Source organism: Monodelphis domestica, chromosome 8, assembly GCF_027887165.1.
Source record: "Monodelphis domestica isolate mMonDom1 chromosome 8, mMonDom1.pri, whole genome shotgun sequence".
Lineage (NCBI taxonomy): Eukaryota > Metazoa > Chordata > Mammalia > Didelphimorphia > Didelphidae > Monodelphis > Monodelphis domestica.
In genome coordinates, this window is record NC_077234.1 from 1,341,832 (window position 1) to 1,367,807 (window position 25,976).

The following is a 25,976-nucleotide window of genomic DNA, read 5'->3' on the forward strand; positions in this document are numbered from 1 at the left end:
GATAGAGAGAGGTGCTGCAAATATATTTATGTAAGTTAAGAAGATTCATAAATTAGAAGAGCTTAGTGAGATAGATTATGATATTTAGTCAGATAGTTTAGATCAGTGCAGGTTAACCTTGGTGAACACGAAGAAGTCCTGTGAGGGACAATTGGTTGGATTGGTTATTTAGAATAAGGATTTATTTAAGAGATCCCCTAGCTAGGTTCTATTTTCCTACTTCTACTCTCTCTACTTAAGAAGAAAATAAATTACTTGTATCAAGCGGCCTCCAATAATCCATCAACCTCCAGTAATTAGTTCAACAATTGAAAGTTTAGTTTATCAATATAGCTGGGTAATCAAAGCTATCAATACTAAAACAGATCATTTTTATTTATAACCTATTACCAATCTAGATTTTATTATTATCCTTTACATTTGCCAAGCAAAAAAGGATTAAAAAGAACATATAATCCTTTGAAATTAGTGGTCAGAGAGAAAAAAAAACAGAAAGAATGGTATTTCTAACCATGACTAGATTAATTCAAAGGGATATTCAATATTGCCTAATGTATCTGCAATTGCCCATACTTGCTAATGAGATGCCAGATCTCATGCTGAGAGATATAAAAAAAGTACTACCAACATGTATAGTTATGACACTGGTAGTATTAGAAGAATACAATTTATATGCAATGATTAATAATATTATGACTAAAAGGGTGAGAAAGATGAAAGATACACACACAGAAGTCAGGATGCAATATTTTGAGGACTTTATTGCCCAGGTCACCAAGACACTCTCAAAACAGAATGAGACAATCCAAACAGAATGAAGTGATAGCTAAATTATTAAAAACCTAATTCTACTGCTTCTAACACAAATGATAACATCACAGCTAACTAAAACAATGATAATGATAATAGATTCTTTCAACTCCATAAGGTGCCAACATTTACTCCAGAGCATGAATTCATTACTGTAAAGCAGCCTAGGCCATTCAGTCAAGCTGACATAGACAGATTAAAACGAGGTACTCCTTCCTTCAAGGAGGAACTGATAGTGGCCATAAAAAAGTGGAAAGAATTGTGAAAATGGTATGTGAATTTTAGACTTACTCCACTCTGCTTAGTCTAAGAAACAGGAATGTCTATACCCTTACTTGTGAGATTTAAAATGGTTGAGGTCTTAAACTGTAGTGATTAAAATAGTGGAAGATATAAATTGTGATAGATATAAGAGAGGGTGAGTAAATTTGACCACAGAAATATGTTTCACCACAGTGACTTGGGTTTTAAAATCAAATACAAGGTGGTCGCCAGGGAAATATTCCCAATTATTCAAATACACAAGTCAATTGGGTTTTATAGAGATTTTTATTTAACAATACAATGAGTAATCAAAGAAGGAGAGAGAGAGAGAGTAAGAAAAGAATCAGTTTTTTAACACTCACCACAAGGTCTGTCTAAGTAAGGATTTCTAATGACACCAGGCCAGCAGCATCTCAGCTGCTTTCACCAGCTCCCTCCTCCATCTGAATGTTTCAGAATCAGTCTCCTCAGAATGAGTCTCTCCAATCTGAATGTTTCAGAATGATTTTCCCAGCTCTTCCCTGAGCTCTTATTTTTAAGGGCAAAATTTCCTCTGTCACCTCCCCCTAAGTCCTTACATCTACCAATCATTGTAGATGTTTCTAAAGGACCGCCCATTCTTAGTCCACACCTAAGAAGGTGTGGATTTTTGAGTAATTCACACCAGGAAAAGCTCTGAGTAAGTTTTCCAGTTCTTTGTTCCTTGTAAATTCACAAGTTGCTTGACCTTTATAAGTACTTAGCTTAAGAAAAGTATGGGTTTAAGTACTTTTCATTGTTCAGAAAAGAGTTTACAACTTTATCTTTCCCTAGGGCAGACCCAAGTAGGTAAAGTAGAATTCTCACATTCCTGCTTTAAGTAGAGTTCACTGCCCAAATGGGGAATGGACTTAATCCAATCTTATAAAGTAGGGTCTGGGAAATTTTAAGGTTTACAATCCCCCCTGATGATCATTGGGAGACTAGTCTCCCCATTGATCATTTAACATAATCATTTTGTAGTTCTAAATGCACTTCTAACTATAGATATACACAATATTCAATTTTCTAAGAGAAATTAGAATAGTGAGGGAGGAAATAGAAAAGAAAAGAACTGGGTGCATTGACAGAAAGCCAAATTAGGGGCAGTCCCTTTTGGCATAAATGTGTACATTTACAATAAATGTTCAATCAAAGTTCAGTTCAATCAATCATATCCAAAGTTCATTCTTGATCTTCTTGATGAAGTGTAGGTTTTCGGCATCTTTCTGCAACAGTTCATTCTCTGGATATAAAATTTTCTTTCTTGAAGATCTTTTCTCAAATGGAATCAAAATCTTTGATTTTTTTATAACAGTAAAATCTTAAACAAAATTCAAAATTCTTGGATTTTTATAAAAATACTATCTCAAACAAAAAAATTCAAAAATTTTTTGAGTAATTCACACCAGGAAAAGCTCTAAGTTTTCCAGTTCTTTTTTCCTTGTAAATTCACAAGTTGCTTGACCTTTATAGGTACTTAGCTTAAGAAAAGTATGGGTTTAAGTACTTTTCATTGTTCAGAAAAGAGTTTACAACTTTATCTTCCCCTAGAGCAGACCCAAGTAGGTAAAGTAGAATTCTCACATTCCTGCTTTAAGTAGAGTTCACTGCCCAAATGGGGAATGGACTTAATCCAAGCTTATAAAGAAGGGTCTGGGAAATTTTAAGGTTTATATACTTGAGGATTAAGTGTTGAGAAGGATGGTCTATGACAGACATTTTGGCACGCAGGGCATTGTGGTCTCTGTTAAAAGAGTATGGATAGTCCCTGGTATAAGTACTATAGCCACTAAAGTGTGTACAGCCCACTCTACCTGCCAAGCATATAACCAACACTTCTATCATGGCAAAGCCTTTGATGGGCATCCTCTGGCTTACACACCTTTTGAGCACCTACAAATAGATTTCAAAACAGTGCCAAAGGCTGAACATTACAAATTTTGCCTAGTCATAGAAGATCAACTGGCCAGATGGCCAGAAGCATTTCCTACAGCCCGAGCCACAGTGGCTTTTGTTGCTAAGGTGCTTTTAAAAAGAGATTATTCCTCACTTTGACCTGACAGCATGTATTGATTCTAATAGAGGAAGTCATTTTACTGATTCTGTCCTAAGTCAGATATATTTTTGCTTGGGGATAACTCCCAAATTTCATGTACCATATCATCCCCAGAGCTCAGGCCAAGTTGAAAAGATGAACAGAGAACTTAAAACTATGATTGGCAAATTATGTACTGAGACACATTTAAAATGGCCTGAAATTCTCCCTCTGACCCTATTTTATCTTAGAAGCAAGCCTAGAGGAGACCTACACATTTCACCATTTGAGATGCTTTTTGGACATCCACCTATACGCCCTTTCTCCCCTGCATATACATCACTATTAGGGGGAGATACTACTATTGCTTCCTATATACAGGAATTACAGCACAAACTGCGTTAACTCCATGAATCTGGAGCTGCAGTACAAGCCGGACCACTAGACTTTTCACTTCATGACCTGAACCCAGGAGACAAGGTGTATATAAAGAACTTCCAGCGATAGAGCAACTCAACCTTCCTGAGAAGGACCATTCCAACTACTGTTAACTACTCCAACATCTATAAAGATTGGAGAGGAAGACTCTTGGATTCATTGTTCACATATAAAGAGAGCATCTTTTGTTGAAACTGATCAACTGTATCCTATCACATGCATAGGGGATAATAATCCATTGACAAGTGGATGCTGTTTTTCGAGAACATATTTAATTCCTGAATTTTCCCCTTATTTTTATCATTGCTTTTCTTTTATTTTGATTAGATTTTATTTTTGTTTATTAGATTTTTCCTTTTTTCTCATTTCTTGTACTAAAGGTACATACAATTAATATTATTTTTTCTATTCAGCAGTAATAAGTTATATACATATATATACTTGCTACTGTTTTGATCTTGGGCACATCCACGTTGTTTTATATTTGTTCGCCATTCTGAACACAGTGTTCGTGATGGTGAGTTCAACAGTAGCATCTCATTGACTACATCATTGTATGCCGATGAGACATCCAGGATGTAAAGATCACCAGAGCCATGAGAGGAGCTGAATGCTGGACAGACCACTGATTGGTTAGAGCGACTCTTCAAATGCACATTGCGCCTCACCATCCAAAACGCGCCCAGACAGTTCGCGCATTTTACAACATGAGTTGTCTTAGAGATCCATCTTATTTGCAAACATTCCAGTCCTGCCTGGACAACAAGCTGTCTGCCAAGGGACCACTCACTGGAAGCTCAACCGAGAAATGGAACCAGTTCAGAGATGCAGTGAAGGAAACAGCAAAGGCAGTCCTAGGCCCAAAACAACACAATCACCAGGACTGGTTTGACGAGAACAACATTGCTATTGAAGACCTATTGAGCAAGAAGAACAAAGCCTTTATGGAGTGGCAAAATAACCCAAACTCTGCTCCTAAAAAGGACAGATTCAAGTCTCTCCAAGCCACGGCACAGCGTGAGATCAGGAAGATGCAAGATTGATGGTGGGAAAAAAAGGCAGAAGAAATCCAGCGGTTTGCTGATATGAAAAACTACAAACAATTTTTCAGTGCCCTCAAGACTGTCTATGGGCCATTAAAACCCACCACCACTCCCTTGCTAGCCTCTGATGGTGACACTCTCATAAAAGATAAAAAAGGCATCAGCAACAGGTGGAAAGAACACTTCAGTCAGCTTCTCAACCGACCCTCTTCAGTCGACCAAAGCTCCCTTGACCAGATCCCCCAAAACCGCTCCATTGAACAACTTGACGTCCCTCCTTCAATAGAGGAAGTCCAAAAAGCCATTAAACAAATGAGTGCAGGCAAGGCACCTGGTAAAGACGGGATCCCAACCGAGGTGTACAAGGCCTTAAATGGAAAGGCGCTCCAGGCATTCCACATAGTGCTGACCAGCATATGGGAAGAGGAAGACATGCCCCCAGAACTCAGAGATGCCTCCATCGTAGCCCTATACAAGAACAAAGGCTCACGAGCAGCCTGTGACAACTACAGAGGCATCTCACTACTCTCCACTGCTGGAAAGATCCTCGCCTGTGTTATACTCAACAGACTCCTGTCATCTGTTTCAGAGCAGAACCTGCCTGAATCACAATGTGGCTTCCGACCAGATCTCAGCACCATCAACATGGTCTTCACGGTGAGGCAAATGCAGGAAAAATGCCTTGAGCAGAACCTGAGTCTCTACATTGTCTTCATAGACCTGACAAAGGCGTTGGACACAGTGAACAGGGACGCATTGTGGGTGATCCTCAGCAAGCTCGATTGCCCAGCAAAATTCGTCAAACTGATCCAACTCTTTCATGTCGACATGACAGGAGAAGTCCTATCTGGTGGAGAGACTTCTGATCGCTTCAACATCTCCAATGGCGTGAAACAAGGCTGTGTCCTCGCTCCGGTACTATTCAACCTATTTTTCACCCAAGTATTACGACATGCTGTGATGGATCTAGACCTGGGCATCTACATCAAATACCGACTGGATGGCTCACTATTCAACCTTCGCCACCTGACTGCAAAAACAAAGACAACAGAGAGACTCATCCTGGAAGTTCTCTTTGCAGATGACTATGCTCTCATGGCCCACCCAGAAAATCATCTTCAAACCATTGTGGACAGGTTCTCCACCACAACAAAACTGTTTGGCCTGACTATCAGCCTCAGCAAAACAGAGGTGCTGTTCCAACCCGCACCAGGGAGGCCAATGAACCAGCTGTGCATTACAATTGACGGCACGCAGCTTTCTAACGTCAACACCTTCAAGTACCTGGGCAGCACCATCGCCAACAATGGGTCCCTAGACCACGATGCCAGGATCCAAGAGGCCAGCCAGGCACTCGGGCGGCTGCGCTGCAAAGTCCTCCAACACAGAGGTGTAAGCACTGCGACGAAGCTCAAAGTGTACAACGCAGTGGTCCTCAGCTCGCTCCTGTACGGTGTGAGACATGGACACTGTACCGGAAGCACATGAAACAGCTGGAGCAATTCCACCAACGCTCCCTCCAGTCAATCATGAGGATCCGATGGCAGGACAGAATCACCAACCAGGAAGTCCTCGACAGAGCCAACTCCACCAGCATCGAAGTAATGGTCCTCAAAACTGTAAATCTTGAAATCTCTCAGACTTGTGAATTTAAAAATTTCCCCATCGGGGAATTCTTAATTGGAAAAAATTCCCTACTAAGAAACATTCCCCATTTTGATGTGAGAACTCACCAGGATCAGAAATGGGAGAACCTCTACTCCACCCGTACTTAAGACTGCTTTAGGAGAGAAAACTCCTTGCTAAACAATGAAAGTATTTGGACCTATGCTTATAATAAGGCAAGGAGTTCTTTGAGCCAGGCCTGCTTTTAGAATTGATACAATGGGATGCTAGGTACCTAAAAGGGTCGGGCAAGTTTTCTCTTGATGAGATTAGTCGACTCAGCTGTGTTTTCTCTCATTCAGACTTACTGAGGAGATTGGTAGACACAGCAGCATTTTTTCCGATTCAGACTTACTGAGGAGATTGGTCGACTTAGCAGGAATTCAGATGGGCAGTCCTTTGGAAAGCGTCTACAGTGATTGGTAGATGTAGGGACTTAGGGGAGGTGACATGGGAGAAAAACCCCTATATAAGAAAAAGCAGAATCTCTTGAGGTTATATCCTTTTGGAGAAATCCTTTTTGGAGGATCTCTGATGAGGATCTCTTGGGAAGAATCTCTTGAGAGAGGCTCTGGAGAAGGGAAGCTCTTGGAAGACAATCTCTAAGGAGGTCCTCACTGGAGCTCTCTCTGGTGAAGTCAGCTGAGATGGAGCTGGCCTGGTGTCACTAGAATCCTTGTTTAGGCAGACCTTGTGGTGAGTGTTAAAAGACTGACTGACTGATCTCTCTCTCTTAAGACTCAGGTCTAGGCCATATTGGCTTGAGGCCCTTCATAATTATTCCTTTCCTACTCTTTCCCTCTTTCTCTAATTCCTCATTATATTATTAATTAAAAATCTCTATAAAACCCAGTTGACTTGGGTATTTGAATAATTGGGAATATTTCCCTGGCAACCACCTTATATTTGATTTAAAAACCAAGACACTGTAGTGAAACATATTTTCTGCGGTCAAATTTACTCACCCTCTTATATCTATCACAATTTATATCTTCCACTATTTTAACTCACTACAGTTTATGGGCTTCACTGTTTTAAATCTCACAAAACCCAGCTACGATGGTCTGGACACATCATCCGCATGGACCCACAGCGAATACCAAGACAGGGATTCTATGGTGAACTGTCAGCTGGACTCAGGAAACAAGGCCGACCAAAGAAAAGATTCAAGGATCAGCTAAAGTCCAACTTGAAGTGGGCTGGCATGACACCAAGGCAACTAGAACTTGCTGCCTCTGACAGAAGCAGCTGGCGAACCCACATTAACCATGGCGCCACCACCTTTGAAGATGAGCGACGTCGACATCTTGCTGCTGCGCGTGAACGCCGACACCAGGCCACACCCGCACCTCCCGTAACAACTGGCATCCTACGCCCCATGTGCCACAAACTGTGCGCCTCAGCCTTTGGACTCCAAAGCTACATGAGGGTACACCGTAGATGAAACTGCACAAAGACAATAGTCATTCTCGATCACTGAGAGACTACCACTATATACTTGCTATAATATTAATGCATACCCAAAGAGCTTTAAACTGTGAGAACCTGCCATTTTTTATAACATCATTTTTTTTAAGTTGCTCAATTTCAAACACTATTCCTTGGATAAAAAAATCATTTTCTATTCCTCCCTCCCCTCCCGCCACCCCTCCCATAGCCAATGCACAATTCCACTGGGTATTACATGTGTCCTTGATCCGAACCCATTACCATGTTGCTGGTACTTGCACTAGGATGTTCATTTGGAGCAGCAATTCTCAACCTGTGGGTCGTGACCCCAACAGGGGTCGAACAACCAAAACACAGGGGTCGCCTAAAGCCATTGGAAAATATTTTCCAATGGCTTTAGCCGCTGAGAAATTGCACTACTTTACAGCAAGATCTTGGAAAGAACGGGGACCCTGCTGCCCGCACATTGTACTAATATTAGTTACTTATCAGCAGACCTCCCCTATGAGGGGCGATGGATTTACCCTGTTGCCTGGAGACCAGACTCAGAGACCCAGAGAGAGCACCTGGGCACTGGTTCCAGAGGGGTTAACAACGAGTCCTGGAGCAGATAACTCCTGGAGCGGATAACGGAGCCGAGTAACCCCAGCAAAGTGAAGCCTCAGCTCGAGCTGGAGGGAGACAACAGGAAGAAGGAAGTGTCCATGGACCCCCTACCCAGGCAGGACTTACCTCCTGCACCAGCGCTCAGGCTGCCTCCTGCTGGATTAATATTTCTCAACATATAATTAAATATTGTTTTTGTGATTAATCACTATGTTTAAATTATGTTTGATTTGTAGCAATGAGAATACATAATGCATATCAGGTATTTACATTCCGAATCATAACAGTAGCAAAATTACAGTTTTGAAGTAGCCACCAAAATAATTTTTTGGTTTGGGGTCACCGCAACATGAGGAACTGTATTGCGGGATCACGGCATTAAAAAGGTTGAGAACCACTGATTTAGAGTCTACATCCCCAATCATATCCCCTCGACCCATGTGATCAAGCAGTTGTTTTTCTTCAGTGTTTTTAGTCCCACAGGTTTTCCTCTGCATGTGGATAGTGTTTTTTCTCATAGATCCCTCCAGATTGTTCAGGATCACTGCATTGCTACAAATGGAGAAATCCATTACATTCAATTGTACCACTGTGTATCAGTCTCTGTGTACAATGTTCTCCTGGTTCTGCTCCTTTCACTCTGCATCACTTCCTAGAGGTCGTCCCAGTTCACATGGAATTCCTCCACTTTATTATTCCTTTGAGCACAAGAGTATTCCATCCCCAACAGACACCACAATTTGTTCAGCCATTCCCCAATCAAAGGGCATCCCCTCATTTTCCAATTTTTTGCCACCACAAAGAGCACAGCTATGAATATTCTTGTACAAGTCTTTTTCCTTATTATCTCTTTGGGGTACAAGCCCAGCAGTGCTTTGGCTGGGTCAAAAGGTAAACAGTCTTTTATTGCCCTTTGGGCATAGTTCCAGATTGCCCTTCAGAATGGTTGGATCAATGCACAACTCCACCAGCAATGAATGAATTAATGTCCCAACTTTGCCACACCCCCTCCAGCATTCATTACTTTGCTGCCATATTGGCCAGGCTGCTAGGTGTGAGGTGATACCTCAGAGTTGTTTTGATTTGCATCTCTCTGATTATAAGATATTTAGAACATTTTTTTCATGTGCTTATAAATGGTTTTGATTTCTTTAACTGAAAATTGCCTATTCATGTCCCTTGCCCATTTATAGATTGGAGAATGGCTTGATTTTTTTGTACAATTGATTTAGCTCTTTGTAAATTTGAGTAATTACACCTTTGTCAGAGTTTTTTGTTATGAAGATTGTTTCCCAGTTTATTTCCCTTATGATTTTGATTATATTGGTTTTGTTTGTATAAAAACTTTTTTAATTTGATGTAGTCAAAATTATTCATTTTACATTTTATGACTCTATGTCTTGCTTGGTTTAAAAATCTTTCTCTTCCCAAAGGTCTGACATGTATACTATTGTGTATTCACATAATTTACTTATTATTTCCTTCTTTACATTCAAGTCATTTACCCATTCTGAGTTTATCTTGGCATAGGGCATGAGGTGTTGATCCAAACCTAAGCTCTCCCACAGTCTTCCAATTTTCCCAGCAGTTTTTATCAAATAGTGGATTTTTGTCCCAAAAGCTGGGATCGTTGGGCTTATCATAACCTGTCTTGCTGAGGTCACTTACCCCAACTCTATTCCACTGATCCTCCTTTCTGTCTCTTAGCCAATACCAAATTGTTTTGATGACCACTTCTTTAGAGTATAGTTTGAGATCTGGTACTGCAAGGCCACCTTCCTTTGTATTTTTTTCATTATTTTCCTGGATAGCCTTGATCTTTTTTCTTCCAAATGAGCTTTGTTATGTTTTTTTTTTTCATTAAAAAAGTGTTTTTGGAAGTTCGATGGTTGGATAGGATGGTCATTTTTATTATGTTAGCTCGTCCTACCCATGAGCAGTTAATGTTTTTCCAGTTGCTCAGATCTAGTTTTAGTTGTGTGGAAAGTGTTTTGTAGTTGTGTTCATATAGTTCCTGTGTTTGTCTCTGCAGATAGATTCCTAAGTATTTTATATTGTCTAAGGTGATTTTGAATGGAATTTCTCTAATTCCTGTTTCTGAGATCTTTTGGAGATATAAAGAAATGCTGATGACTTATGTAGGTTTATTTTGTATCTTGCAACTTTGCTAAAGTTGTTGATTATTTCAACTAGCTTTTTAGTTGATTCTCTAGGATTCTTTAAGTAAACCATCATATCATCTGCAGAGTAATAGATTGGTCTCTTCATTGCCAATTTTAATACCTTCTTCTCTAATTGCTATTACTAGTGTTTATAGTACAGTGTTAAATAATAGAAGTGATAATGGGCATCCTTGTTTCACTCCTGATCTTATTGGGAATGCATCTAATTTATCCCCATTGCATATGATATTGGCTGATGGTTTTAGATAGATATTGTTTGTTATTTTTAGGAAAGACCCTTCTATTCCTACACTTTCTATTGTTTTCAATAGGAATGAGTATTGTATATTGTCAAGGGCTTTTTCTGCATCTATTGAGACAATCATGTGATTTTTGTTGGTTTCCTTGTTGATATGGTCAATTATGTGGATGGTTTTCCTGATATTTGAACCATCCTTGCATTCCTGCAATGAATCCACCTGATCATGATGAATAACCCTCATGATGATTTGCTGGAGTCTTTTTGCTAGTATCCTATTTAAGATTTTTTGAATCTATGTGCATTAAGGAGGTTGGTCTGTAGTTTACTTTCTCCGTTTTTGACCTGCCTGGCTTTGGAATCAGTACCATATTTGTGTTGTAAAAGTAATTGGTATAACTCCCTCTTTGCTTCTTATGTCAAATAGTTTGTATAGTATTGGGATTAACTGTTCTTTGGATGTTTCATAGAATTCACTTGTGAATCCATCTGGCCCTGGGGATTTTTTCTTACAGAGTTCTTTGATGACCTGTTCAATTTCTTTTTATGATGTGTGATTATTTAAAAAGTCTATTTCTTCTTCTGTTAATCTAGGCAATTTATATTTTTGTAGATATTCATCCATATCACCTAGGTTGTCGTATTTATTGCCATATAATTGGGCAAAATATTTTTTGATGATTGCTTTCATTTCCTCTTCATTGGAGGTGAGTTCTCCCTTTCCATCCCTGATACTATTATTTTGGTTTTCTTCTTTCCTCTTTTTCATTAGATTGACCAGTACTTTGTCTATTTTGTGTTTTTTCAAAATACCAGCTTCTAGTCTTATTTATTAGTTCAATATTTCTATCACTTTTGATTTTATTAATTTCTCCCTTAATTTTTAGGATCTCTAATTTGGTTTTCTTCTAGGGGTTTTTTATTTGTTTGCTTTCAAGTTTTTTTGATTTGCATGTCCAATTCGTTGACCTCCACCCTCCCTAATTTGTTAAGATATGAACTCAAGGATATAAATTTTCCCAAGTACTGCTTTGGCTGCATCTCATAGAGTTTGAAAGGATGTCTCATCATTGTCATTTTCCTCAATGAAATTACTAATTGTTTCTATGATTTGTTCTCTAACCAATTTTGGATAATCATATTATTTAATTTCCAATTAATTTTTTTATTTGGCTCTCCATGTACCCTTACTGATCATTATTTTTATTACTTTATAATCTGAAAAGGCTGCATTTATTATGTCAGCTTTTCTGCATTTGTATGTTATGTTTTTATGACCTAGTACATGGTCAATCTTTCTCAATGTACCATGTGCTGCTGAAAAGAAGGTGTTTTCCTCTATTTATTTTTCTCCATGTATCTATTAACTCTAATTTTTCTAAGATTTCATTCACATCTTTTACCTCTTTCTTATTTTTTATTTGATTTATCTAAATTTGATAGTGGTAGGTTCAGGTCTCCCACTAGTATAGTTTTACTGTCTATTTCCTCCTTCAATTCTACTAGTTTCTCCATTAGAAATTTGGGTGCTAAACCATTTAGTGCATTTCCTCGTTATCTATACTCCCTTTTATCAGGATGTATTTACCTTCCCTGTCCCTTTTAATCAGGTCTATTTTTATTTTGACTTTGTCAGATATCATGATTGCAATTCCTGCCTGCTTTCTGTCAGTTGAGGCCCAATAGATCTTACTCCAACCTTTAATTCTGACCTTGTGAGTATCTATCTGCCTCAGGTGTGTTTCTTGTAGACAACATATGGTAGGATTCTGGATTCTAATCCACTCTCCTATTCTTCTGTTTTATGGGTGATTTCATCCCATTAACATTCAAAGATATGATTGTCACTTGTGAATTCCCTAGCATTTTGATATCCTCTCCTAGTTCTGTTCTTTCTTCTTTTGCTATATCCTTTTAAACCAGTGGTTTACTTTTAATCAGTCCCCCTATTCCCCTTCCTTAATATGCTTCCCTTTCTGGCCCCTCCCTTTTTGTTCTCTTCTTGTTTTTTTTTAGGGCCTGTTAAGTTCCCTCCCCCCTCTCCTTCCCTCCCTTTATGTACTTTAAGTTTTCCCTTCTTCCTTACCCTGTAGGATAAGATAGACTTCAAGATCCCAATGGATCTAGATGCTCTTCCCTCTCAGAACTGATTTCACTGAGAATAATGTTTGAGTATTACCTATTAGCACTCTCTTCCACTCCTTCTTATAAGAGCATTCTTCCCCTCCCCTTCCCATGTGTATCTTTGTGTGACAGAGATTATTTCTTCAATATCTCTTGGCACCATCATCGATTCCCCCAACCCTTTTTCTTTTTTTGCATATCATCTTATAGCCCTTAATGCTCAAATCTCTTCCTGTGAGTGATTCTTCTAATTACTATAATAATGAATAAAGTTTTTGAGAGTTACTGTAAAAATGGAGATTTGAACCCTGGACTTCAGTTCCCAGAAGTCCATGGTAGCTCCCAGAATTCACTATAATCCCACCTGAATTCCCACCTGGGCCAAGAACAGAAATTGTATTTAAGCTGACTCTCTACCTACTTTGGGTCTCTTGGCTTCCATTTCTGGGGACACGTGTCTCCCAAGATGTAGTAAGTGAACGGAATGGGCCCTTCGGCCCTCCTAGACACGTGCTTTCTTATTTTGTATTTTCTTTATTTCTTAATCTTTAATAAATCTCACAAAAATATAATACTTTTAGCAGAAAAACTAATTTTAACTGCTACATTACAAATAACATTTTCCCCACATATTGATATATATAATTTGATCTAATTGTAGCCCTGTGGAAGAGAGTTTTAATTAAAAAAAAAACATTTTCTCCTTTTCCCTCTCTTTCATATTTACCTTTTCATGTTTCTCTTGATCTTTGTATTTGGATATCAAACTTTCCACTTAGTTCTGGTCTTTTCTTTACAAATACTTGAAAATCTTCTATTTTGTTGAATGCCCATATTTTCCCCTGAAAGTATGTAGTCAGTTTTGATAGATAGGTGATTCTTGGTTGAAAACCCAATTCTCTTGCCTTTCTGAATATCATGTTCCAGGCCTTGCGGTCCTTTAGTGTGGAAGCTGCCAGGTCTTCTGTGATCCTGATTGGTGCTCCTTGGTATCTGAATTTCCTCTTTTTGGCTCATCCCCAGATCTCAGGCCAAGTGGAGAGGATGAACAAAGAACTTAAAACTATAATTGGAAAATTATGCACTGAGACCCATTTTAAATGACCTGAAATTCTCCATCTGGCTCTATTTTATTTCAGAAGCAGGCCTAGAGGAGACTTACACATCTCACCATTTGAGATGCTTTTTGGACATCTGCCTATACAGGCTAAACCTTTTCCCCCTGCATATACATCGCTATTAGGGGGAGATACTACTATTGCTTCCTATATACAGAATTACAGCATAAACTACATGAACTTCATGAATCCGGAGTTGCAGTACAAGCCGGACCACTAGATTTTTCTCTTCATGACCTGAACCCAGGAGACAAAGTGTATATTAAGAATTTCAAGCATACTGTAGCAACTCAGCCTTCCTGGGAAGGACCATTCCAAATACTGTTAACTACTCTAACATCTATAAAGGTTGGAGAGAAGGACTCTTGGATTCATTGCTCACATGTGAAGAAAGCATCTTTTATTGGGACTGATTGACTGTACCCTATCATATGCATTGGAGATAATAATCCATTGACAAGTGGATGCTGTTTTTCAAAGACACATTGAATAACTGATTTTATTTCTTATTTTTATTATTGCTTTCCTTTTCTTTTGATTAGAATATTTGATTTTTTTATTTCTTGTACTAAAGGTACATATAATTAATTTTTTCTGCAGTAACACAAGTTTAATATATATATGTATATATATGTATATAATATTATGGAACTGTGATTAATGTTTGTGTCTGATTCTAGGAAAAGGGATAAAAAACAAGGAGCACAGACTTAACCTGAAAAGTGCCAAAAAGAGCACACAGGAAATACTAATGTGAGACTCGAGGTTGCGATGCTTGACATTTGTTAAGTCGGAGGACTTCCTTGTATCTACATTCTTTGCAAAGTACTCATACAAGTACAAAATTTGACTATCATGCTGGCTCACTATACCCCTGAGAATGACAAAAAAAATCAGATGAGGGAATGACACTTCCCTATCAAAATAGAATTCTAGTTCTTTTTCTTCTTATAGTATGGAAACTTCCTGTAGTCTTGGCTGCAAATGGGTAAGTGATATATCACTGCATTCTGTCCTATAGACTTGTGGGATAGAAACTACTTTAAATTGGACCTATACAAGGGCATATTTTGAATTTTTTTTCCTTATGTTTTTGGTTGTGTTTTTCTCTTCTTTTGATAATTGACTCATACACCCCCATAACTCAACATTGCATCCTGAGCTGAACTGGATGGTTAACACCTACTTCGGGGGGGGGGGGGGGGGATTGTATTTGAATTTAAAATCCAATATTTTTTATTTTTTGTTTGAGATTGCATTTTTATAAAAATCCAAGATTTTGAATTTTGTTCAAGAAAAGATCTTCAAGGAAGAAGCTTGCTAACTCCTAAATCCAGAGAATGAACTGTTGCAGAAAGATGCCCCAAAACCCACACTACATCAAGAAGATCAAGAATTAACTTTGGATATGGTTGACTGAATTGAAGTTTGATTGAACATTTATTGTAAATGTACACTTTTATGCCAAGGGGACTGCCCCTAATTTGGCTTTCTGTCAATGCGCCTAGCAAAACATTGGTTTTGCTTTCTTTCTTTTCTATTCCTCCGTCACTACTGTAATTTCCTCTTAGAAAATTGAATATTATATGCATGTGTAGTTAGAAGTGCATTTAGGACTACAAGATGATTATGTTAAATTATCAATGGGGAGACGAGCCTCCCAATGATCATCAGGGAGGATTGTGAATCTTAAAATTTCTCAGACTTGTGAATCTTAAAAATTCTCAGACTCTACCTTAGAACATTCGGTTAGGACCATTCCCCATTTTAAAACAATGAAGGGACTTTGGTCAGGAATGTAGGTGGGAACTCTAACATTACTGTACCCATACTTAGGCATACTTTAGGGGAAGATAAAGTTGTAAACTCCTGATTGAAGAATAAAAAGTCCCCAACCCATATTTAAAGTGAAGCAAGAACCCTTAAGCTAGGTCTGTTTTTAGATCTAATACAAAAAGGTGCTAAGTACCTATGAAGGTCAAATTAATCACTAAAAGGTCAGGCAACTTGCAAAGAACAAGCTTAACAAAAGAGGTGTGAAGTTTTAGTCTACCCAGAGAAGTTGAGAACTAAAGAAGATGTGAATTAAGAATGGTCAGTCCTTTGGAAAGCTTCTACTGTGATTGGTAGATGTGAAAATTTAAGGGAGGTGACATAGGAGAAAATTCTCTTTAAAAGGAGGTCAGAAGGCCTCTGAAGTGAGTTCAGCTCGCCAAAGCTGAATTGGAGATCAGGAGCTGAGAGCTGGGCTGTCTCTCGGTGGCTGAACTTAGTTCAGCTTCCTGAGCTAAACTGGAGGGTCTCTCTGAACACTAGAGTTTTGCTTGGAAGGATCTTGTGGTGAGTTGATAAAAGACTGACTAGTCTCTCTCTTAAGGCTCAAGTATTCTCTCACTTTTTTCTTAATTACTTTATTTGTATTAATTAAAATCTCCATAAAACCCAGCTGACTTGGGTTTATTTAATATTTGGAAATTTTCCCATGGTGACCATTTTATTTTTAATATAAAACCAAGACACTAAAAATTATCTTTACAATTTTGGCTATTCAAAGTCTTGAAACCATATTTTCGTGGTCACAGTTTATGGCAACCACTCTTTTGTATGTAACAACCATCATATCATCTGCAAAGAGTGATAGCTTGGTCTCTTCATTGCCAATGTGGAGGTGAAATTTTTAAGTCTTTTCAGACTCCATTGTTTTATGAAGGTCTCTGTATTTTATTGTATTTTACTGATGATTTGCTTTAAGATTTAATTTTTTTGTTCTAAGTTCATATATTAATCTGATCAATACAATTATGTTACATTGAGTCATTTTAATCTACAGTGTTTTAACTATTAGATATATTCTATTACCTTTCCCCTTTAACTATACTGAACAAAATGTCATTGTATAAGCCCATAAAAACAACATTTTTTTTTCCATTTTGGCTTTGTTAATTGACACATAGATGATGGATGTACTCTGCCAACCTTGTTAACAACCTTTGGAAAATGTAATGAGCTAAATATCTCAAATTGATTTTAAGGAATCTTCAGACATGATTTTTAGATTATTTTTCAATAGCTCTGCCTGATCATTTTGAGTTAAAAGGTCCATTTTAGTAGCTGAAGTGAAGTGATATTATATCCCCACCTCTGCATTTGTAAAAATGTGAATTGGATGGAACATAACAGTCTTACACCAGAGAAGCTGGGAAGTTGTTCTTAGGGCATGGTACCCCCTGGATGGCTCCCTAGAAGGAATATCTCTCATTTGTAACTCTTCAGCTTACTCTACCCTTCCACTAGAATGATCTAGATTCTTGGTGACGTTTTTTTAGACCCAACATCAACAGTACAGAGGCTTGGTCTTTTCTAGACTCCCTTGCCATATTTTTGTAATGATGGCAGTAATCAATTTTTTTAAAAAAACATCTCAGCCAAGGTTGAAAGATTGCTATACCTGAAAAACTTGTGACAAATATCCATTAGCTTTAAATGTCATATAACAGACTCATGTAAATCCCAATGATAGTGGGTTTGTTTGCTATTGTTATTAAATGGGCTATTATAACTTTGGGGATTTTGATACTTCTTGAATGTGCATTACCTTGAATGTGCAACAACTATAGTTGTACTATTGTTCTTTATAAAAAAAAAACTGTTACTTTGTTAAAATCATTTGCACTCACACAGTGGATCATGACCAGGTTTGAAAAGGAAATGGATCTCATTTTTGGTATTCTACCTTTCCTTAGCTAACACAGCGTGTCAATGATTGTAAGCTATATATTTTTTTATTTTTAAAACTTTTTTATTATTGTTTTTGCTTGCATGTGCAATACACTATTTCAGTTTTATTTTTTCTCTCCTTTTTTTATTTGAAGCACGTCACCAGTATTAAGAACTTTCTTTAACTTTTTTGATTTTGCAGTAATATAAGTTTAAAATACATTTGTCCTAATGTCAATGCATACCCAAAAAGCTTTAAAAATAATTGTGGGACTTTGATTAATGATTCTGTCTGATTCCAGGAGAAGGAAATATAAAAAGAGCCACTGCACAGTGCCAAAGAAGCTCAAAGCCACTTGCATAGTGCCAATCAAGCACAAGGTCAAAGAGATCAAACCAATCCTATGTGGATTGATGACATTTTGCACAAAGAGTGCAAAGACTTTATCATGTGTGAGACTTGAGGTTGCGACTGTTTAACATGTGTTAAATGCAGGTCCTCCTTGTACCACACACTCTATATCAAATACATAACATCGATTATTCTGGATCCTACCTGGCTCCCATAAATCTAGTCCTTTTTCTGTCTTTCATAGTGTGTCAAACTTTCTGTAGTCCTGGCTAGTGATTGGATAAATGCATAATTGCTTAAATCACTTTAATTGGACCCTGATTCAAAGACCTAGTATAGGTTTATTTTCTCTTTACTTAAAAATTTTACACATAAGACTTTGATAGTGTATATTTCATCCAGAAGTTAATTTTTTCTCTTTTATTTCAACTTTTTTATGTTTTTTTATTTATCTTGCCAATTTATTAATATGCCTCATAACTCAACCATGCATTCCCTAAGTGATACCTGTGTTTTTGAACATCCTCTTCAGGGGGAATGTATTATTATTCTAAAATGCAATGTTTAAATTTTTTTTTTAGAATAATTGTAGAATAAAAAACATGCTACCTCTCCGAATCTATAAAGTGAACTGTTTGGAGAAGGTACCAGCCTCTACAGACAACATGCTGCACCAGAAGATCCAGAGTGAACTTTGGGATGTGGTAATTTGAACTGTGTGGGGTTGAATGCATTTGTCTTTGTATGTATACTCTTATGCCAAAGGGAACTGCCTCCTAACTGGCTTTTTATCAATGCGCTTAGCAATCATTGGTTTTGTTCTTTTTCCCTTTTACTCCCAAATTACTGTAATTGAAAAGTTGATTATGTTAAATGATCAATTAAATGATCAATGGGGAGACAAATCCTCCAATGACCATCAGGAGGGAATGTATAAATGAAAATCTGGTACCCTAAAAAAGAACTACATTTCCTGGGAGCCCATTGACTTCCTGTCATTACATACTTCCTGTAGACAGGGGATAAATTTAGTGGGCTTCCTGTCCCAAGCATGGTGGTGGTAAGCATGGGGGGGAGGGGTGTTGAACAGGGTGATTAGCCATGGGAACATGGTTTTTATTTTATATCCTTTTTAATCCTTTGCTTCTAATGATAATGAATAAATCTCCTAAAATATAATATTTTTATTATTGAGATTTAACTTAAAATTTTACAGAGTTAAGGTAAACAATGAGGAAATTAAACTATCACTCTTTGTGGATAATATGGTGGCATACTTTGGGAATCCTAGAGAAACAACTAAAAACTAGATGAAAGGATTAATAACTTTAGCAAAGTTGCAGGATACAAAATAAACCCGTGTAAATCATAAACATTTGTATATATTTCGAACAAAGTCTAGCAGCAAGAGTTAGAAAGAAAAATTCCATTTAAAATCACTGTAGACAATATAAAATACGTGGGAACCTACTTGTTAAGATGAACACAGGAATAATATGAACACAATTACAAAACACATTTGACACAAACATAGATGGATCTAAACAACTAGAAAAACATTAATCGCTCATGGGTAGGCTGATCAAATATAATAACAATTAGAGTTCTACCTAAATTAATTTACTTATTCAGTGCCACACCAATAAAACTACCAAAAATTATTTTCTAGAACTAAACAAATAATAAAATTCATCTGGAAGAACAAAAGAGAATTAATGAAAAAAAATATTAAGGATACTGGCTTAGCAGTATGAGATCTCAAGTTGTACAATAAAGCAGTAATCATCCAAATGATTTGGTACTGGCTAAGAAATAGAAGGTAGGTCAATGGAATAGGCAAGGGGTAAATAACCTCAGTAATCTAGTGTTTGATGAACCCAAAGATAACTTTGGGATAAGAATTCACCATTTGACAGAAACTGTTGGGAAACCTGGAAAACAATATAGCAAAAATTATGTACAGATCAATATCTCACATCCTATACTGTATTGGCAAAAGTGTGGCTCGAGTACTCCTGGGAAGAGGGGAACTGCTCCATGCCCCCTCTCCACTACCTCCTGGGGACAATGTTCACATACCCCGGCCCTCTGCCAAGCAGCCCAATGAAAGCACTTCCTCCCACCACTGTCTAGGGTAATGCAGAAGGCTCACAGGTAGCTTGAAATTGCAGTTTGGACACCTGACCGCTTAAAGATTTGCCAACATTGCCCTATATCAGTATAGAGACAAAATGGTGTATGGCTTAAATGTAAAGGATAATATTAAAGTAAAACAGAGGAACATAGAATAGTTTACCTGTCAGATCGATTAAGGGAAGAATTTTATAACCAAGCAAAAGATAAAGGGCATTATAAGAAATAAAATGAATAATTTTGACTATATTAAAATTAAAGTTTTGTACAAACAAAATGAATATAACTGAGATTAGAAGGAAAACAACAAACGGGAAATTTTTCATAACAAATTTCTCTTATGAAAGTATCATTTCTCAATTATGGAGAACCAAGACACATTAATAAGAATACAAGTCATTTCCCTGTTGACAAATGGTCAAAGAATATGAACAGGTAATTTTCAGATGAAGAAATCAGTCATTTATAATCATATAAAAAATGTTCTAAATTGTTGTTAATTAGAGAAATGCAAATTAAAACAACTCTGAGGTAGCACCTCACACCTAGCAGAGTGGACATTTTGACAGTAAAAGAAAATGATAAATGTGGGAGGGGATGTGGCAAAATTGGGGCACTAATGCATTGCTGGTGGAGTTGTCAACTAATCCAACCATTCTGAAGGCAATTTGGAATTATGCCAAAAGGGCTTTAAAAGAATGTGTGTCCTTTGGTCCAGGAATACCACTACTGGGTCTGTATCCTGTAAAATTTAAAGTAATATCCAATAACTCCAAGTATTATATTTTATATAAAAAGAACAAAAGTAAAAACCTGAATAAAAAACACCTTAGTAAAATTCTTCTTCCTCTCACCTCACCCCCACCTCCACAGCCATGAATTTAGGGTTAGGATTTCTGGGAGGCCAGAGGTACACAAAATATATCCTCATGTTAACCTGTAATGTGGATACATAACTTGGATGCTAGGAAAGAGAGTCCCTGGGGAGAGAATTCTAATTTTACAATTCCAAAGAGATAAAAAGAATGGGAAAGGACCTGTTTGTACAAAACTATTTATAGCTGCTTTCGGGGGGGGGGGGGGGGGGAATTAGAAACTAAAGGGACATCCCTCAATTGGGGAATGGCTGAACAAATTGTGTTATATGATGGTGATAGACTATTGTTGTGCTATCAGGAATGATGAATACATTGATTTCTGAAAGAGTTGGAAAGACCTACATCCAAGTTAACGATGGTTAACTTGGCACACATGCCCCAGCCTGCCAGAAGGGCTGCTCTGTCCCCCCTCTCCACAGCACTTGGGGACAGTGTTCACCTACCCCACCCCTGTGCCCAGCAGCACTTCCTCCCTTCATCATCTGGGGTAGTAAGGCAGGGGGGCTCACAGGTAGCTGTGGGTGCAGTTTGGGCACAAAATCTCTAAAAGGTTCACCAGTGCTGACCTACATGAATTGATGCAGAGTGAAATAAGCAGGACCAGGAAAATATTAAAAACCGCAACAGCAATATTGTAGAAGACTCAAATGTGAGAGACTTTGCTACTACCAGTAATACAACGAACCAGGACAATTCTGGGGGACTTATGACAAAGAATGCTATCCACTTCCAGAGGAAGAACTGCTGAAATAAGAGTACAATTGAAGGCATGATTGATCACTTGTTTATTTGGGTGTGTGATTTGAGGTTGGGTTTTGGCTCACTTACTAAAATGAGTACTATGGAAATATGTTTTGTGTGATAATATAGATATAACCTAGATTGAATTAATTGCATCTCTGGAGGAAGGAGGGAGACAATTTGGATCACATAACTTCAAAAAACTTACGTGGCAATTTGTTAGAAAATTTTAAATAAATAAAATTCTTAAAAAGTAGTCCCAGTTTAGTATCTGAATTATAATCTTAAATGTGGATGTTTACTACATTAATCATAATTAATTAATATGGTCATTCATGGTGTGTAAATTTATTTCCTATTGTACTTTATCCCAAACTAATTCATGTAAGATGCTACAGCATCACCCAAAGGTCATAGAGGCCAGGAACCCTCAGAGGCCCATGGTGGTTGGGCAGGAGAGCACTAGCCCTCAGAAGGTGGGGGGGGGATGGGGATTTCCTGTTACTTATGTCAAGTGTGACCCCTACAAGTCCCCCCCAAAACTTTGTGAATTCCTCTTGTTGCCTTTAAAAATCTGCTAGTCAATGGTCAGGGTCTTAGATTCAACTGGGGAATCTGCAGACCTATGCCTTGTTTACCTTGTCCACCAAATCAAGTCAGATTTTGCTCGTGCTTGGAGAATTCTTTGCCAGCCCTTGTGTTGTGGGCAAACTCCAAGATGGTAACAAGATCTTGCCCAAAGAATAGGAGGCTCCAAACTCCATTCTGCCCAGAGGTCAGAAAGTCTTTAAGAAGACGCCTAAGTTGATGCAATAGCCTAGGCCACTGATGGCGAACCTTTTGGAGCGTCAATGCCCAAACTGCAACCCTCATGCCACACCTGAACCACACTCCTACTCCAGACAGGGGAGGGAGGAAGAGCATCCACTGGGCTGCTGGGCAGAGGGGCTGGTGAGGTGAGGAATGCCCTCAGGGGTGTATGGGGAGGGGGAGGGGAACAGCCCGGCCCCGCCTCCCTCTGACTTTCTAGCTGGGGCTACAGTGCACATGACCACAGGACTCTGAGTGCCGCCCTTTGGCACATGTGCCACAGGTTTGCCTCTCTGAACCTAGGCTGGGGCTGATGCCAATCAGGGTTTGCATCTTTACTGAGCGCCATGGGCTTGTCACCTCCCGCTCCAGGGAAATCTCCACCTTTCTTCCAGAATACTCCATCCCAGGGATTCCAGGCAGAAAACTGCAGAAGATGGGCGCAGAGGAGGAAGGCACCAATGCAGGTAGAAGGGTTTTGGCGTCATCGCGGGTGAGCTGAAGGCCACCAAAGAGGGAAAGGGAATTCCCCTGGGCTGCCGGGCCTCAGTGCACACGGCTTGGGTCCTTCCCGGATCGCCCTCCTCTAGGCGGGCGTGTAAGGAAGCTACAGACCCGCGGTAGGTGATTAAGGCTCCACGACAGTGGAACAGAAGGAGATTCACCACACACGCACAACAGGCAGGCTCGGCAGTTTGCGCCCCTCAGAGCAGCAAAGGCAGTCCTCTGGCCCTAACCCTGCCACGTGTGTTGGGGCCAGCTTCGCACTGGGAGGTGCCAGGAGCCAAAGCCCGGAGAGGAACCCCCTTTACCTGGGCTCGGAGAAACGCGGCGGGGGCTGCTTTCCGTCCCGGGCGGTCCAGGTGCCGGGAGTCCTCTCCATGCCAACACGCCGGGCACGGAAGCCCGGACCAAGGCAACGCTCCCTGGGAGCCAGGCCAGAACATGAGGAGCTGGCCAGGGGGAGGAGGTTGGGATCGCGCCTCCCACATGCTAGGGGCCCGTGGTTTAGTTCTGTCCTAGACTGCAGAGCCTCGCCTTAAGTGTCCCTTCTTCAGAACCCCCACCACCCACAGACGCCCCTCCCAGAAGGTTCCGGCCTCACTCAGTCCTCCTATAACTGCAGGACTTCCCCAGGCTCCGCCCCTATCCCGCCCCGGCCCCGCCTCCTCTCCGCCCACTGTCTTCCCACCGTGCCTGAAGACCCAATGGCTCCGGTTGAAGATAGGCCCAGGCCCGCCCCCTCCCCCGCCCCCAGCGCAAAGTACGCCCAGAGCAGACCTGGACTAAGCCTCCCCTTCCGGTAATAAGAGCGACAGAAGACGGAAGTGGAGTAGAGGGAGGGGCGGAACTTCCTGTCGCAGTAGATTTGAAAAGTGATTCGGTTCCAAGAAGCTGTTGGTGAGCGCGAAGCCCGGCTGCGGGGCGGAGAGGCAAAAAGGCCAGACCGGACGCTGGAAGCCCTGGGCAGTAAGTGGGCGCCGCGGATCCTGCTTGGCCTGGCGGACGGGGACGAGGCGCCTTCCCAGCGCACTTCTCCCGGATGCCGTCGTTACCCCCATCCCTGTGGGGTCCCGGGGCTCAGGGGGAGGCGTCGGTCCTGGGTTCCTGTCTTCGCCCATGGGCTTGGCGGGGCTGCTCAGTTCAGCGGGCGAACCCCGTCCGTCTTCCGTCACCCCGGGTCCTCCGGGATGGGAGCGGCTCCCCTCCGTTGGGGCTGGATCTTCCCCCGGAACACTCGGACCTGAGGGGCCAATGGGAAGCCCGGGGGGGGGGGGCACATTAGACAGCTGAGCAGGATGGAGTTGGGGAGGTCAGTGACGGAGGGCTGCGCCAGGTTAACCGAGGAAGCTGAAGGTTCGCCGGCTCGTCCGGCTTGTGCGTGGCTCAGAACTCTTCTGTCCAGAGACCTGAAAGTGTTTCTCGAAAGGAGAGGCTTAAAGCGCCGGCGTGGCTTAGGCTGATGGATGTGGGTGGCAGATTTATGGCTGGTCTGAGCCCTTGTCACCTCCCAGTTCAGGGAAGCCCTGGGCATTCTGGGGCGGTCCAGGCAGGAAACTCTGGGACATGGGTGCAGAGGAGGAGGGCGCAAGGCCAGTCCGCGGTGTGTTGGGGAGGGGGGGGTTGACACGTTTTAGGGAAGCTTAAGGATGCCAAAAATGGAATAAGGGGCATGGCAGCTTTCAGGGATTCCCCTGCATTGCCGGCGATCTTCTGTTGGCTCCATTGTTCCACCTGCCGTCATTTGTCAGCGCCTGCCTGGAATGCCCTTATTTAGGTGGGGGACCAATAATCCAGAACCGCACAAGACGAGTGCCAATGATCAGTAATCCATATCTTCTGCTGGTGAGAAATGCAAGATTGTTGGAGCACCATCCACCTCCCCCTGCCCCTGCCGCCTTGCCTTGCACTCAGCTCCACTACTTTTCAGCCTTCTCCAACTCTGGGTTGGCTGACTGACACTCTGAAAGAGAACAGGAGATCCTTGTTAGCACTTTTCTCCCAGCTGGAGGAGTAGATCTATGTTGTCACCGCCTTTGCCTGCCTTCTGAATGTGCTATAAAATAACCCCATGGAATGAGGTGATGCTCTTGTCCAGTCCCGCCCGTTTGGAGTTTTCTTCTCCGTGGGGAAGCGGAGTGACTTCCCCAGTATCCAAGGCTCCGTTGGGGGGAGGGAGCCTTGGCACTCTAGCCACTTCATCACCTGGCTGCCCCAATAAGGACAGTCGTATTGCCTCATTAACCCTAGAAAATGGTGTCTAATAAAGTGAGAGCTGGATATTCTTGTGCTTGGAGGGCTGGATTTGAAATCGGGAAAAGAGCCGTGTTACTGAGCTGCGGGACCAGGGCCGCCTGCTCTTCCTCCATCCCTTGGGGATCGGCATCTCCCTGGAGGGTCGCTGTGAGGATGGGACGGTAGACTCTACCTCAGACCGTGCCCCAGGGATGGGCGGCTGTGCTGGGAGACGGTAACAGCCAGGCTGCCCCGTCATCTCTGGAGCTTGCCCGAGGTGGGCTCAGCCAACGAGTTTCTCTCAGGGTCACGAGCAGTCAGCGAAGGCTTGTTGTGTCGTCCCAGCACGACCTTCCCAGAGAATCGCGAGCCCTTCATAGTCGAGCTATGCCGATCATCCCTTCAGACCGAAGCGGCCCCTCTCGGTGTTCGTTCCTTGGGGAGATGAGTGCGCGGAGCTCAGAGAGAGCCTCTCGTTACGCAGTAGAAGGCTCTCGGGGGCCGCTCTCCTCTCCAGTGACCACTGGCTTCACTGCTCGAGCTGTGGCCAAAGGAAGTGCGCTCGTGGACGTCCCTGGAGAGAGCTCCGGCGTGGCGCCGTCGGTTAGGGACCCT

The 25,976-nt window shown here is 40.8% G+C and overlaps 1 protein-coding gene and 1 long non-coding RNA gene across 2 annotated transcripts in view; one reads left to right on the plus strand and one right to left on the minus strand.

The window, feature by feature from the left end:
• LOC130455790 (uncharacterized) overlaps positions 1 to 23,719 on the minus strand; it is a 45,863-nt gene extending 22,144 nt beyond the window's left edge. Inside the window, exon 1 of the long non-coding RNA XR_008913910.1 lies at positions 23,438 to 23,719. This is a non-coding gene — a long non-coding RNA (uncharacterized LOC130455790). The remainder of the gene's footprint in view (positions 1 to 23,437) is intronic.
• Positions 23,720 to 23,889: 170 nt separating this feature from the next.
• The window catches only part of NUF2 (NUF2 component of NDC80 kinetochore complex), a 31,520-nt gene continuing 29,433 nt past the window's right edge, over positions 23,890 to 25,976 (plus strand). The window contains exon 1 of the mRNA XM_056807125.1: positions 23,890 to 24,095. The gene's annotated coding sequence lies outside the window, so the exon portion shown is untranslated. The remainder of the gene's footprint in view (positions 24,096 to 25,976) is intronic.